Source organism: Camellia sinensis, unplaced genomic scaffold (genome assembly GCF_055761805.1).
Source record: "Camellia sinensis isolate YWXY unplaced genomic scaffold, ASM5576180v1 Unanchor246, whole genome shotgun sequence".
NCBI lineage: Eukaryota > Viridiplantae > Streptophyta > Magnoliopsida > Ericales > Theaceae > Camellia > Camellia sinensis.
The window spans coordinates 42,501-55,000 of record NW_028129126.1 but is presented as its reverse complement, the minus strand read 5'-3'; positions in this window follow the sequence as shown (position 1 = coordinate 55,000).

The following is a 12,500-nucleotide window of genomic DNA, read 5'->3' as shown; positions in this document are numbered from 1 at the left end:
TGCCACGGCCTCGGACCGCATGCCTTGCTACGGCGTCGCCCAACATGCCATGCCACGGCCTCGGCCCGCATGCCACGGCACGGCCTCGGCCCGCATGCCTTGCTACGGCGTCGCCCAACATGCCATGCCACGGCCTCGGCCCGCATGCCATGCCACGGCCTCGGCCCGCATGACATGCCACGGCCTCGGACCGCATGCCTTGCTACGGCGTCGCCCAACATGCCATGCCACGGCCTCGGCCCGCATGCCATGCCACGGCCTCGGCCCGCATGCCTTGCTGCGGCGTTGCCCAACATGCCATGCCACGGCCTCGGCCCGCATGCCTTGCCACCGCGTTGCCCAGCATGCCATGCCACCGCGTTGCCCGGCGTGCCATGCCTTAGCCTTGGCCAACATGTCGAGCCACGGCCTCGGCCCGCATGCCATGCCATGCCACGGCCCGCATGTCTTGCCACGGCGTGGCCAAACATGCCATGCCACGGCCTCGGCCCGCATGACGTGCCACGGCCTCGGCCCGCATGACATGCCACGGCCTCGGCCCGCATGCCTTGCTACGGCGTCGCCCAACATGCCTTGCCACGGCCTCGGCCCGCATGCCATGCCACGGCCTCGGCCCGCATGACATGCCACGGCCTCGGCCAGCATGCCTTGCCACGACGCCGCCCAACTTGCCATGCCACGGCCTCGGCCCGCATGCCATGCCACGGCCTCGGCCCGCATGACATGCCACGGCCTCGGCCCGCATGCCTTGCTACGGCGTCGCCCAACATGCCATGCCACGGCCTCGGCCCGCATGCCATGCCACGGCCTCGGCCCGCATGACATGCCACGGCCTCGGACCGCATGCCTTGCTACGGCGTCGCCCAACATGCCATGCCACGGCCTCGGCCCGCATGCCACGGCACGGCCTCGGCCCGCATGCCTTGCTACGGCGTCGCCCAACATGCCATGCCACGGCCTCGGCCCGCATGCCATGCCACGGCCTCGGCCCGCATGACATGCCACGGCCTCGGACCGCATGCCTTGCTACGGCGTCGCCCAACATGCCATGCCACGGCCTCGGCCCGCACGCCACGGCACGGCCTCGGGCCGCATGCCTTGCTACGGCGTCGCCCAACATGCCATGCCACGGCCTCGGCCCGCATGCCATGCCACGGCCTCGGCCGAATGACATGCCACGGCCTCGGACCGCATGCCTTGCTACGGCGTCGCCCAACATGCCATGCCACGGCCTCGGCCCGCATGCCATGCCACGGCCTCGGCCCGCATGACATGCCACGGCCTCGGCCCGCATGCCTTGCTACGGCGTCGCCCAACATGCCTTGCCACGGCCTCGGCCCGCATGCCATGCCACGGCCTCGGCCCGCATGCCTTGCCACGACGTCGCCCAACTTGCCATGCCACGGCCTCGGGCCGCATGCCATGCCACGGCCTCGGCGCGCATGACATGCCACGGCCTCGGCCCGCATGCCATGCTACGGCGTCGCCCAACATGCCATGCCACGGCCTCGGCCCGCATGCCATGCCACGGCCTCGGCCCGCATGCCATGCCACGGCCTCGGCCCGCATGACATGCCACGGCCTCGGACCGCATGCCTTGCTACGGCGTCGCCCAACATGCCATGCCACGGCCTCGGCCCGCATGCCATGCCACGGCCTCGGCCCGCATGCCACGGCACGGCCTCGGCCCGCATGCCTTGCTACGGCGTCGCCCAACATGCCATGCCACGGCCTCGGCCCGCATGCCATGCCACGGCCTCGGCCCGCATGACATGCCACGGCCTCGGACCGCATGCCTTGCTACGGCGTCGCCCAACATGCCATGCCACAGCCTCGGCCCGCATGCCGTGCCACGGCCTCGGCCTCGGCCCGCATGCCTTGCTACGACGTTGGCCAACATGCCATGCCACGGCCCCGGCCCGCATGCCATGCCACCGCGTTGCCCGGCGTGCCATGCCTTAGCCTTGGCCAACATGTCATGCCACGGCCTCGGCCCGCATGCCATGCCATGCCACGGCCCTCATGTCTTGCCACGGCGTTGCCAAACATGCCATGCCACGGCCTCGGCCCGCATGCCTTGCTACGGCGTCGCCCAACATGCCATGACATGCCACGGCCTCGGCCCGCATGCCTTGCTACGGCGTCGCCCAACATGCCATGCCACGGCCTCGGCCCGCATGCCATGCCACGGCCTCGGCCCGCATGCCTTGCGACGGCGTCGCCCAACATGCCATGCCACGGCCTCTGCCCGCATGCCATGCCACGGCCTCGGCCCGCGTGACATGCCACGGCCTCGGCCCGCATGCCTTGCCACGACGTCGCCCAACTTGCCATGCCACGGCCTCGGCCCGCATGCCATGCCACGGCCTCGGCTCGCATGACATGCCACGGCCTCGGCCCGCATGCCTTGCTACGGCGTCGCCCAACATGCCATGCCACGGCCTCGGCCCGCATGCCATGCCATGGCCTCGGCCCGCATGACATGCCACGGCCTCGGACCGCATGCCTTGCTACGGCGTCGCCCAACATGCCATGCCACGGCCTCGGCCCGCATGCCATGCCATGGCCTCGGCCCGCATGACATGCCACGGCCTCGGCCCGCATGCCTTGCTACGGCGTCGCCCAACATGCCATGCCACCGCGTTGCCCGGCGTGCCATGCCTTAGCCTTGGCCAACATGTCGTGCCACGGCCTCGGCCCGCATGCCATGCCATGCCACGGCCCGCATGTCTTGCCACGGCGTTGCCAAACATGCCATGCCACGGCCTCGGCCCGCATGCCTTGCCACGGCCTCGGCCAACATGCCATGCCACGGCCTCGGCCCGCATGCCATGCCACGGCCTCGGCCCGCATGACATGCCACGGCCTCGGCCCGCATGCCTTGCTACGGCGTCGCCCAACATGCCATGCCACGGCCTCGGCCCGCATGCCATGCCACGGCCTCGGCCCGCATGCCCTTCTACGGCGTTGCCCAACATGCCATGCCACGGCCTCGGCCCGCATGCCTTGCCACCGCGTTGCCCAGCATGCCATGCCACCGCGTTGCCCGGCGTGCCATGCCTTAGCCTTGGCCAACATGTCGTGCCACGGCCTCGGCCCGCATGCCATGCCACGGACGGCCTCGGCCCGCATGCCATGCCACGGCCTCGGCCCGCATGTCTTGCCACGGCGTTGCCCAACATGCCATGCCACGGCCTCGGCCCCCATGCCTTGCCACCGCGCTGCCCAGCATGCCAATGCACCGCGTTGCCCGGCGTGCCATGCCTTAGCCTTGGCCAACATGCCACGCCACGGCCTCGGCCCGCATGGCTTGCCAGGGCGTTGCCCAACATGCCATGCCACGGCCTCGGCCCGCATGTCTTGCCACGGCGTTGCCCAACATGCCATGCCATGCCACGCCACGGCCTCGGCCCGCATGCCATGCCACGGCCTCGGCCCGCATGCCATGCCATGCCATGCCACGGCCTCGGCCCGCATGCCATGCCACGGCCTCGGCCAGCATGCCATGCCAAGGCCTCGGCCCGCATGCCTTGCCACGGCGTTGCCCAGCATGCCATGCCACCGCGTTGCCCAGCGGGCCGTGCCGCGGCCTCGGCCTGCATGCCTTGCGACTGCCTTGGCCAGCGTGCCATGCCTTAGCCTTGGCCTACATGCCATGCCACTGCCTTGGCCAGCATGTCGTGCCACCGCCACGGCCAGCATGCCATGCCGGTCCGTTGCCCAGCATGCCACGGCCGTGGCGGCATGGCAAGCCACGGCCTCGGCCAGCATGCCATGCCACGGCCTCGGCCAGCATGCCATGGCACTGTCTTGGTCAGCATGCCATGCCATGGCACCGCCTTGTCCAGCACGCCGTGCCGCAGCGTTGGCCAGCATGCCTTGGCCGGCATGCCATGCCAATGCCTTGGGCCAACATGGCGTGCCACGGGCTGGGCATGCCACGGGCTGGGCGAGCATGCCACGCCACGGCCTTGGCTAGCAGCAAGGCATGCCACGGCCTCGGCGAGCATGCCATGCCATGCCAAGGCCAAGGCCAAAGCCAAGGCCAAGGCAGTGGGCAAGGCCAAGTCCCTGTGCAAGGCATGGCCAAGGCCAAGGCAAAGGCCATGGCCGCGGGCAAAGGCCAAGGCCAAGGCCAAGGCCATGGCGTGCCACCGCCTCGATCGATCTTTTTGAACATGATTCTTTTATACCCAAACCGTGCAACACAATTAAAAATGCACTACAATCAATTTTAAATGTCATTCCCTATTTTTTTGCAATTTTTCTAGAGCTTTTCGAATTTTTAAAGCCCTTATTTGGCATAAAAAAATCAAAATAAAATAAAAAAAATGAAAAAAATAATTTAATAATTTCTATAATTACTAGTGAATCATCCTTTAATTATGGGAATTTTTCCATAATTTTTTGACTATTTTTATTAATTTTTATTATTTTTTAAGTATTAATATCGAAATAAATTAAAATAAAATATTTTCTGTAAAAAAATATTTTTTTTAATTTTTTTTATGGTGTATTAAATTATTTCCTACAACTTTCATGTTGAAAGTTTTGGCAAAAAACGATTACTTTTTAAAAAAACCCCATTATGACTCCTCGAACATGCTTGATGTTTCCTCCTGCCAGATTGAAAAGGGCTTAACAGGCTATTATAAGGGGGGGGCACCTCCCTTGCCCAGGGCAAGGCAGTGGCAGGTACGCCCCATGTTGGGCGCGGCCTGGGCTGCGGCCTTGGGTTACATGCACTGCGGCTCGACCGCGGCCTGGGCTGCGGCCTGGGGCGGCTCGGCCGCGGCCTTGGGCGGCCTGGACCGCGGCCTTGGGCGGCCTTGCGCGGCCTGGGCGCGGCCTTGGGCGGCCTGGGCGCGGCCTTGCGCGGCCTGGGCGCGGCCTTGCGCGGCCTGGGCGCGGCCTTGCGCGGCCTGGGCGCGGCCTTGGGCAGCATGGCGTGGCATGCGCGCGGGCGTGGGCGGCCTGGCATGCGCGCGGCATGGGCAGCACGGCATGGCATGCGCACGGCCTGGGCGGCCTGGCATGCAGCCGGCCTGGCATGCCCGCGGCGTGGGCAGCACGGCATGGCATGCGCACGGCCTGGTCGGCCTGGCATGCAGCCGGCCTGGCATGCCCGCGGCGTGGGCAGCACGGCATGGCATGCGCACGGCCTGGGCGGCCTGGCATGCAGCCGGCCTGGGCAGCACGGCATGGCATGCGCACGGCCTGGGCGGCCTGGCATGCCCGCGGCGTGGGCAGCGTGGCCTGTGCGAATACCGCGCGCGTGGTCTTTTGACCACGGTGCGCGTGTTGCGCGCATGGTCGCGCACGCCTTTGCACGCCTTCGCACGCAACGCACGTCTAGTGATAAGAACCGCAGCCAAGGCAGCCCAGCCCCAAGGCCAAGGCCAGCAGCATGGCATGCCACGGCGAAGGCAGCCCAGCCAAAGCCAGCAGCATGCCATGCCAAGGCCAGCAGCATGCCATGCCACGGCCAAGGCAGGCCAGCCAAAGCCAGCAGCATGCCATGCCAAGGCCAAGGCCAGCAGCATGCCATGCCACGGCCAAGGCAGCCCAGCCAAAGCCAGCAGCATGCCATGCCAAGGCCTAGGCCAGCAGCATGCCATGCCACGGCCAAGGCAGGCCAGCCAAAGCCAGCAGCATGCCATGCCAAGGCCAAGGCCAGCAGCATGCCATGCCACGGCCAAGGCAGCCCAACCAAAGCCAGCAGCATGCCATGCCAAGGCCTAGGCCAGCAGCATGCCATGCCACGGCCAAGGCAGGCCAGCCAAAGCCAGCAGCATGCCATGCCAAGGCCAAGGCCAGCAGCATGCCATGCCACGGCCAAGGCAGCCCAGCCAAAGCCAGCAGCATGCCATGCCAAGGCCTAGGCCAGCAGCATGCCATGCCACGGCCAAGGCAGGCAAGCCAAAGCCAGCAGCATGCCATGCCAAGGCCAAGGCCAGCAGCATGCCATGCCACGGCCAAGGCAGCCCAGCCAAAGCCAGCAGCATGCCATGCCAAGGCCTAGGCCAGCAGCATGCCATGCCACGGCCAAGGCAGGCCAGCCAAAGCCAGCAGCAAGCCATGCCAAGGCCTAGGCCACCAGCATGCCATGCCACGGCCAAGGCAGCCCAGCCAAAGCCAGCAGCATGCCATGCCAAGGCCTAGGCCAGCAGCATGCCATGCCACGGCCAAGGCAGGCCAGCCAAAGCCAGCAGCATGCCATGCCAAGGCCAAGGCCAGCAGCATGCCATGCCACGGCCAAGGCAGCCCAACCAAAGCCAGCAGCATGCCATGCCAAGGCCTAGGCCAGCAGCATGCCATGCCACGGCCAAGGCAGGCCAGCCAAAGCCAGCAGCATGCCATGCCAAGGCCAAGGCCAGCAGCATGCCATGCCACGGCCAAGGCAGCCCAGCCAAAGCCAGCAGCATGCCATGCCAAGGCCTAGGCCAGCAGCATGCCATGCCACGGCCAAGGCAGGCAAGCCAAAGCCAGCAGCATGCCATGCCAAGGCCAAGGCCAGCAGCATGCCATGCCACGGCCAAGGCAGCCCAGCCAAAGCCAGCAGCATGCCATGCCAAGGCCAAGGCCAGCAGCATGCCATGCCACGGCCAAGGCAGCCCAACCAAAGCCAGCAGCATGCCATGCCAAGGCCTAGGCCAGCAGCATGCCATGCCACGGCCAAGGCAGGCCAGCCAAAGCCAGCAGCATGCCATGCCAAGGCCAAGGCCAGCAGCATGCCATGCCACGGCCAAGGCAGCCCAGCCAAAGCCAGCAGCATGCCATGCCAAGGCCTAGGCCAGCAGCATGCCATGCCACGGCCAAGGCAGGCAAGCCAAAGCCAGCAGCATGCCATGCCAAGGCCAAGGCCAGCAGCATGCCATGCCACGGCCAAGGCAGCCCAGCCAAAGCCAGCAGCATGCCATGCCAAGGCCAAGGCCAGCAGCATGCCATGCCACGGCCAAGGCAGCCCAGCCAAAGCCAGCAGCATGCCATGCCAAGGCCTAGGCCAGCAGCATGCCATGCCACGGCCAAGGCAGGCCAGCCAAAGCCAGCAGCATGCCATGCCAAGGCCAAGGCCAGCAGCATGCCATGCCACGGCCAAGGCAGCCCAACCAAAGCCAGCAGCATGCCATGCCAAGGCCTAGGCCAGCAGCATGCCATGCCACGGCCAAGGCAGGCCAGCCAAAGCCAGCAGCAAGCCATGCCAAGGCCTTGGCCACCAGCATGCCATGCCACGGCCAAGGCAGCCCAGCCAAAGCCAGCAGCATGCCATGCCAAGGCCTAGGCCAGCAGCATGCCATGCCACGGCCAAGGCAGGCCAGCCAAAGCCAGCAGCATGCCATGCCAAGGCCAAGGCCAGCAGCATGCCATGCCAAGGCCAAGGCAAGGCAGCCCAACCAAAGCCAGCAGCATGCCATGCCAAGGCCTAGGCCAGCAGCATGCCATGCCACGGCCAAGGCAGGCCAGCCAAAGCCAGCAGCATGCCATGCCAAGGCCAAGGCCAGCAGCATGCCATGCCACGGCCAAGGCAGCCCAGCCAAAGCCAGCAGCATGCCATGCCAAGGCCTAGGCCAGCAGCATGCCATGCCACGGCCAAGGCAGGCAAGCCAAAGCCAGCAGCATGCCATGCCAAGGCCAAGGCCAGCAGCATGCCATGCCACGGCCAAGGCAGCCCAGCCAAAGCCAGCAGCATGCCATGCCAAGGCCAAGGCCAGCAGCATGCCATGCCACGGCCAAGGCAGCCCAGCCAAAGCCAGCAGCATGCCATGCCAAGGCCTAGGCCAGCAGCATGCCATGCCACGGCCAAGGCAGGCCAGCCAAAGCCAGCAGCATGCCATGCCAAGGCCAAGGCCAGCAGCATGCCATGCCACGGCCAAGGCAGCCCAACCAAAGCCAGCAGCATGCCATGCCAAGGCCTAGGCCAGCAGCATGCCATGCCACGGCCAAGGCAGGCCAGCCAAAGCCAGCAGCAAGCCATGCCAAGGCCTAGGCCACCAGCATTCCATGCCACGGCCAAGGCAGCCCAGCCAAAGCCAGCAGCATGCCATGCCAAGGCCTAGGCCAGCAGCATGCCATGCCACGGCCAAGGCAGGCAAGCCAAAGCCAGCAGCATGCCATGCCAAGGCCAAGGCCAGCAGCATGCCATGCCACGGCCAAGGCAGCCCAGCCAAAGCCAGCAGCATGCCATGCCACGGCCAAGGCAGCCCAGCCAAAGCCAGCAGCATGCCATGCCAAGGCCTAGGCCAGCAGCATGCCATGCCACGGCCAAGGCAGGCCAGCCAAAGCCAGCAGCATGCCATGCCAAGGCCAAGGCCAGCAGCATGCCATGCCACGGCCAAGGCAGCCCAGCCAAAGCCAGCAGCATGCCATGCCAAGGCCAAGGCCAGCAGCATGCCATGCCACGGCCAAGGCAGCCCAGCCAAAGCCAGCAGCATGCCATGCCAAGGCCTAGGCCAGCAGCATGCCATGCCACGGCCAAGGCAGGCCAGCCAAAGCCAGCAGCATGCCATGCCAAGGCCAAGGCCAGCAGCATGCCATGCCACGGCCTAGGCCAGCAGCATGCCATGCCACGGCCAAGGCAGCCCAGCCAAAGCCAGCAGCATGCCATGCCACGGCCAAGGCAGCCCAGCCAAAGCCAGCAGCATGCCATGCCAAGGCCAAGGCCAAGGCCAGCAGCATGCCATGCCACGGCCAAGGCCAAGGCCAAGGCAGCCCATCCGAAGCCAGCAACATTCCATGGCAAGGCCAACGCAGCCCAGCCAAAGCCGGCGGCATGCCATGCCAAGGCCAAGGCCAGCCGCATGTCTTGCCACGGCCTTGTCCCGCAGCGTGGCGTGCCTTGGCCTTGGGCTAGAACATCGCATGCCACGCCCTTGGCAAGCAATCCTGTCCCTCGTGTAATTGCCATTTGGTTTGGCTTTGACTTACGTATATGTTGCCCTGCGAAATGCTTGTCCCTCGGGTAATAGCCGGTTTGGTTGCCTTTGACTTGCGAACACGTTGCTAGTGCTTTCCCCAGTGGAAGCTTGTTGGGAAAAGTATGTCCCTCGGAAGTTGCCTGTTGCGTTTGTTATTTGCATTCGAGCTATCCGATGCTTGCTGGGTTTCTCTAAGAGTTTTTGCACGTTCGTCGGGCTTTTTAATTATTTATTTACTCATAAAAATTATAATAAAATAAATTAAAAATAAAAAAATAATTAAAAAAATTACTATAATTACTAGTGCCTCATCTTATAATTGTTGGAATTTTTCTAGAATTTTTTGAGTATTTTTAGTAATTTTTATTATTTTTTAAGTATTAAAATTGAAATAAATTAAAATAAAATATTCCGGTGGCCAAATATTTTTTTATAATTTTTTTTATGGTGTATTAAATTATTTCATACAACTTTCATGTTGAAAGTTTTGGCAAAAAACCATTACTTTTTAAAAAAACCCCATTATGACTCCTCGAACATGCTTGATGTTTCCTCCTGCCAGATTGAAAAGGGCTTAACAGGCTATTATAAGGGGGGGGCACCTCCCTTAAGGCTGGCCAGCATGGCCAGGCCACAGGCCACGCCTATGCCTAGGCGGGCGCTTGGCACATGCCATCGCTTGGCTTGTGGCATTGGCTTGTGGCATCGAAACTACATAGCCAAGCACGGGATGCGTCGAGTGGCGGCCCGCGGCGGTGGCGGTGGCACGTTGGCCTAGGGCAGCATGCCATGCCACAGCCTTGGCCAGCAACATGGCATGCCAAAGCCTTGGCCAGCAGCATGCCATGCCCTGGCCTTGGCAAGCATGTCATGCCACGGCCTTGGCCAGCAGAATGCCATGCCACGGCCTTGGCCAGCAGCATGCCATGCCCCGGCCTTGGCCAGCATGTCATGCCACGGCCTTGGCCAGCAGCATGCCATGCCACAGCCTTGGCCAGCAGCATGCCATGCCACAGCCTTGGCCAGCAACATGGCATGCCAAAGCCTTGGCCAGCAGCACGCCATGCCCCGGCCTTGGCAAGCTTGTCATGCCACGGCCATGGCCAGCAGCGTGCTATGCCCCGGCCTTGGCCAGCAGCGTGCCATGCCACGACCTTGGCCAGCAGCTTGCCATGCCCCGGCCTTGGCCAGCATGTCATGCCACGGCCTTGGCCAGCAGCATGCCATGCCACGGCCTTGGCCAGCAACATGGCATGCCGCGGCCTTGGCCAGCAGCATGCCATGCCCTGGCCTTGGCAAGCATGTCATGCCACGGCCTTGGCCAGCAGCATGCCATGCCACGGCCTTGGCCAGCAGCATGCCATGCCCCGGCCTTGGCCAGCATGTCATGCCACGGCCTTGGCCAGCAGCATGGCATGCCACAGCCTTGGCCAGCAGCATGCCATGCCACAGCCTTGGCCAGCAGCATGCCATGCCACAGCCTTGGCCAGCAACATGGCATGCCAAAGCCTTGGCCAGCAGCACGCCATGCCCCGGCCTTGGCAAGCTTGTCATGCCACGGCCATGGCCAGCAAGCAGCGTGCTATGCCCCGGCCTTGGCCAGCAGCGTGCCATGCCACGACCTTGGCCAGCAGCTTGCCATGCCCCGGCCTTGGCCAGCATGTCATGCCACGGCCTTGGCCGGCAGCATGGCAAGCCCAAGCCTTGGTCAGCAGCAGCATGCCATGCCAACGCCTTGGCCAGCAGCATGCCTTGCCACGGCCTCGGCCATCAGCATGCCTTGCCACGGCCTCGGCCATCAGCATGCCTTGCCACGGCCTCGGCCATCAGCATGCCTTGCCACGGCCTTGTCCAGCAGCATGGCATGCCCGGCCTTGGCCAGCAGCATGTCATGCCACGGCCTTGGCAAGCATGCCAAGCCACGGCCTTGGCAAGCATGCCATGTCCCTCGGGTAATTGTACAAGTTGCCTTGCGAAATGCATGTCCCTCGGTTAAATTGCCATTTGGTTGGCTTTGGCGTGCGAACGAGTTGCCTGTGCTTTCCTTGTGGAAGCTTGTTGCGAGAAGTATGTCCCTCGAAAGTTGCCTGTTGCGTTTGTTATTTGCATTCGCGCTAACCGGTGCTTGCTCGGCCTCTCTAAATGTTTTCGCGCGTTCGTCGGGCTTCTTGGTCCTTCGGGGGGTGATTCGTTTTGGGGGGCTGATGCACAGTGTACGTCGTGGCGCGTGAGTTGTGTTCGGTTTGTGCGAGTTGGACGGATCCCTGCCTGTGCAGCGAACTCCACTGGTGCATTCCTCCATGTCCCTCGGGTTGTCTTCGACTCGCCTTCGGGTTGCTTGCGCTTCCCTAGTGGAAGGTGCCTTGCGAAAAGCGTGTCCCTCGGGTAATTGCCATTTGGTTGGCTTTGACGTTCGAACGAGTTGCCTATGCTTTCCTAGTGGAAGCTTGTTGCGAAAAGTATGTCCCTCGAAATTTGCCTGTTGCGTTTGTTATTTGCATTCGCGCTAACCGGTGCTTGCTCGGCCTCTCTAAATGTTTTCGCGCGTTCGTCGGGCTTCTTAGTCCTTCGGGGGGTGATTCGTTTTGGGGGGCTGGTGCACAGTGTACGTCGTGGCGCGTGAGTTGTGTTCGGTTTGTGCGAGTTGGACGGATCCCTGCCTGTGCAGCGAACTCCACTGGTGCATTCCTCCATGTCCCTCGGGTTGTCTTCGACTCGCCTTCGGGTTGCCTGCGCTTCCCTAGTGGAAGGTGCCTTGCGAAAAGCGTGTCCCTCGGGTAATTGCCATTTGGTTGGCTTTGACGTTCGAACGAGTTGCCTATGCTTTCCTAGTGGAAGCTTGTTGCGAAAAGTATGTCCCTCGAAAGTTGCCTGTTGCGCTTGTTACTTTCATTCGCGCTAACCGGTGCTTGCTCGGCCTCTCTAAATGTTTTCGCGCGTTCGTCGGGCTTCTTAGTCCTTCGGGGGGTGATTCGTTTTGGGGGGCTGGTGCACAGTGTACGTCGTGGCGCGTGAGTTGTGTTCGGTTTGTGCGAGTTGGACGGATCCCTGCCTGTGCAGCGAACTCCACTGGTGCATTCCTCCATGTCCCTCGGGTGATCGCCTTTAGGTTGTCTTCGACTCGCCTTCGGGTTGTCTGCGCTTCCCTAGTGGAAGGTGCCTTGCGAAAAGCATGTCCCTCGGGTAATTGCCATTTGGTTGGCTTTGACGTTCGAACGAGTTGCCTGTGCTTTCCTAGTGGAAGCTTGTTGCGAAAAGTATGTCCCTCGAAAGTTGCCTGTTGCGCTTGTTATTTGCGTTCGCGCTAACCGGTGCTTGCTCGGCCTCTCTAAATGTTTTCGCGCGTTCGTCGGGCTTCTTGGTCCTTCGGGGGGTGATTCGTTTTGGGGGGCTGGTGCACAGTGTACGTCGTGGCGCGTGAGTTGTGTTCGGTTTGTGCGAGTTGGACGAATCCCTGCCTGTGCAGCGAACTCCACTGGTGCATTCCTCCATGTCCCTCGGGTAAATGCCTTAAGGTTGTCTTCGACTCGCCTTCGAGTTGCCTACGCTTCCCTAGTGGTAAAGGTCCTTGCGAAAAGCCCTGTC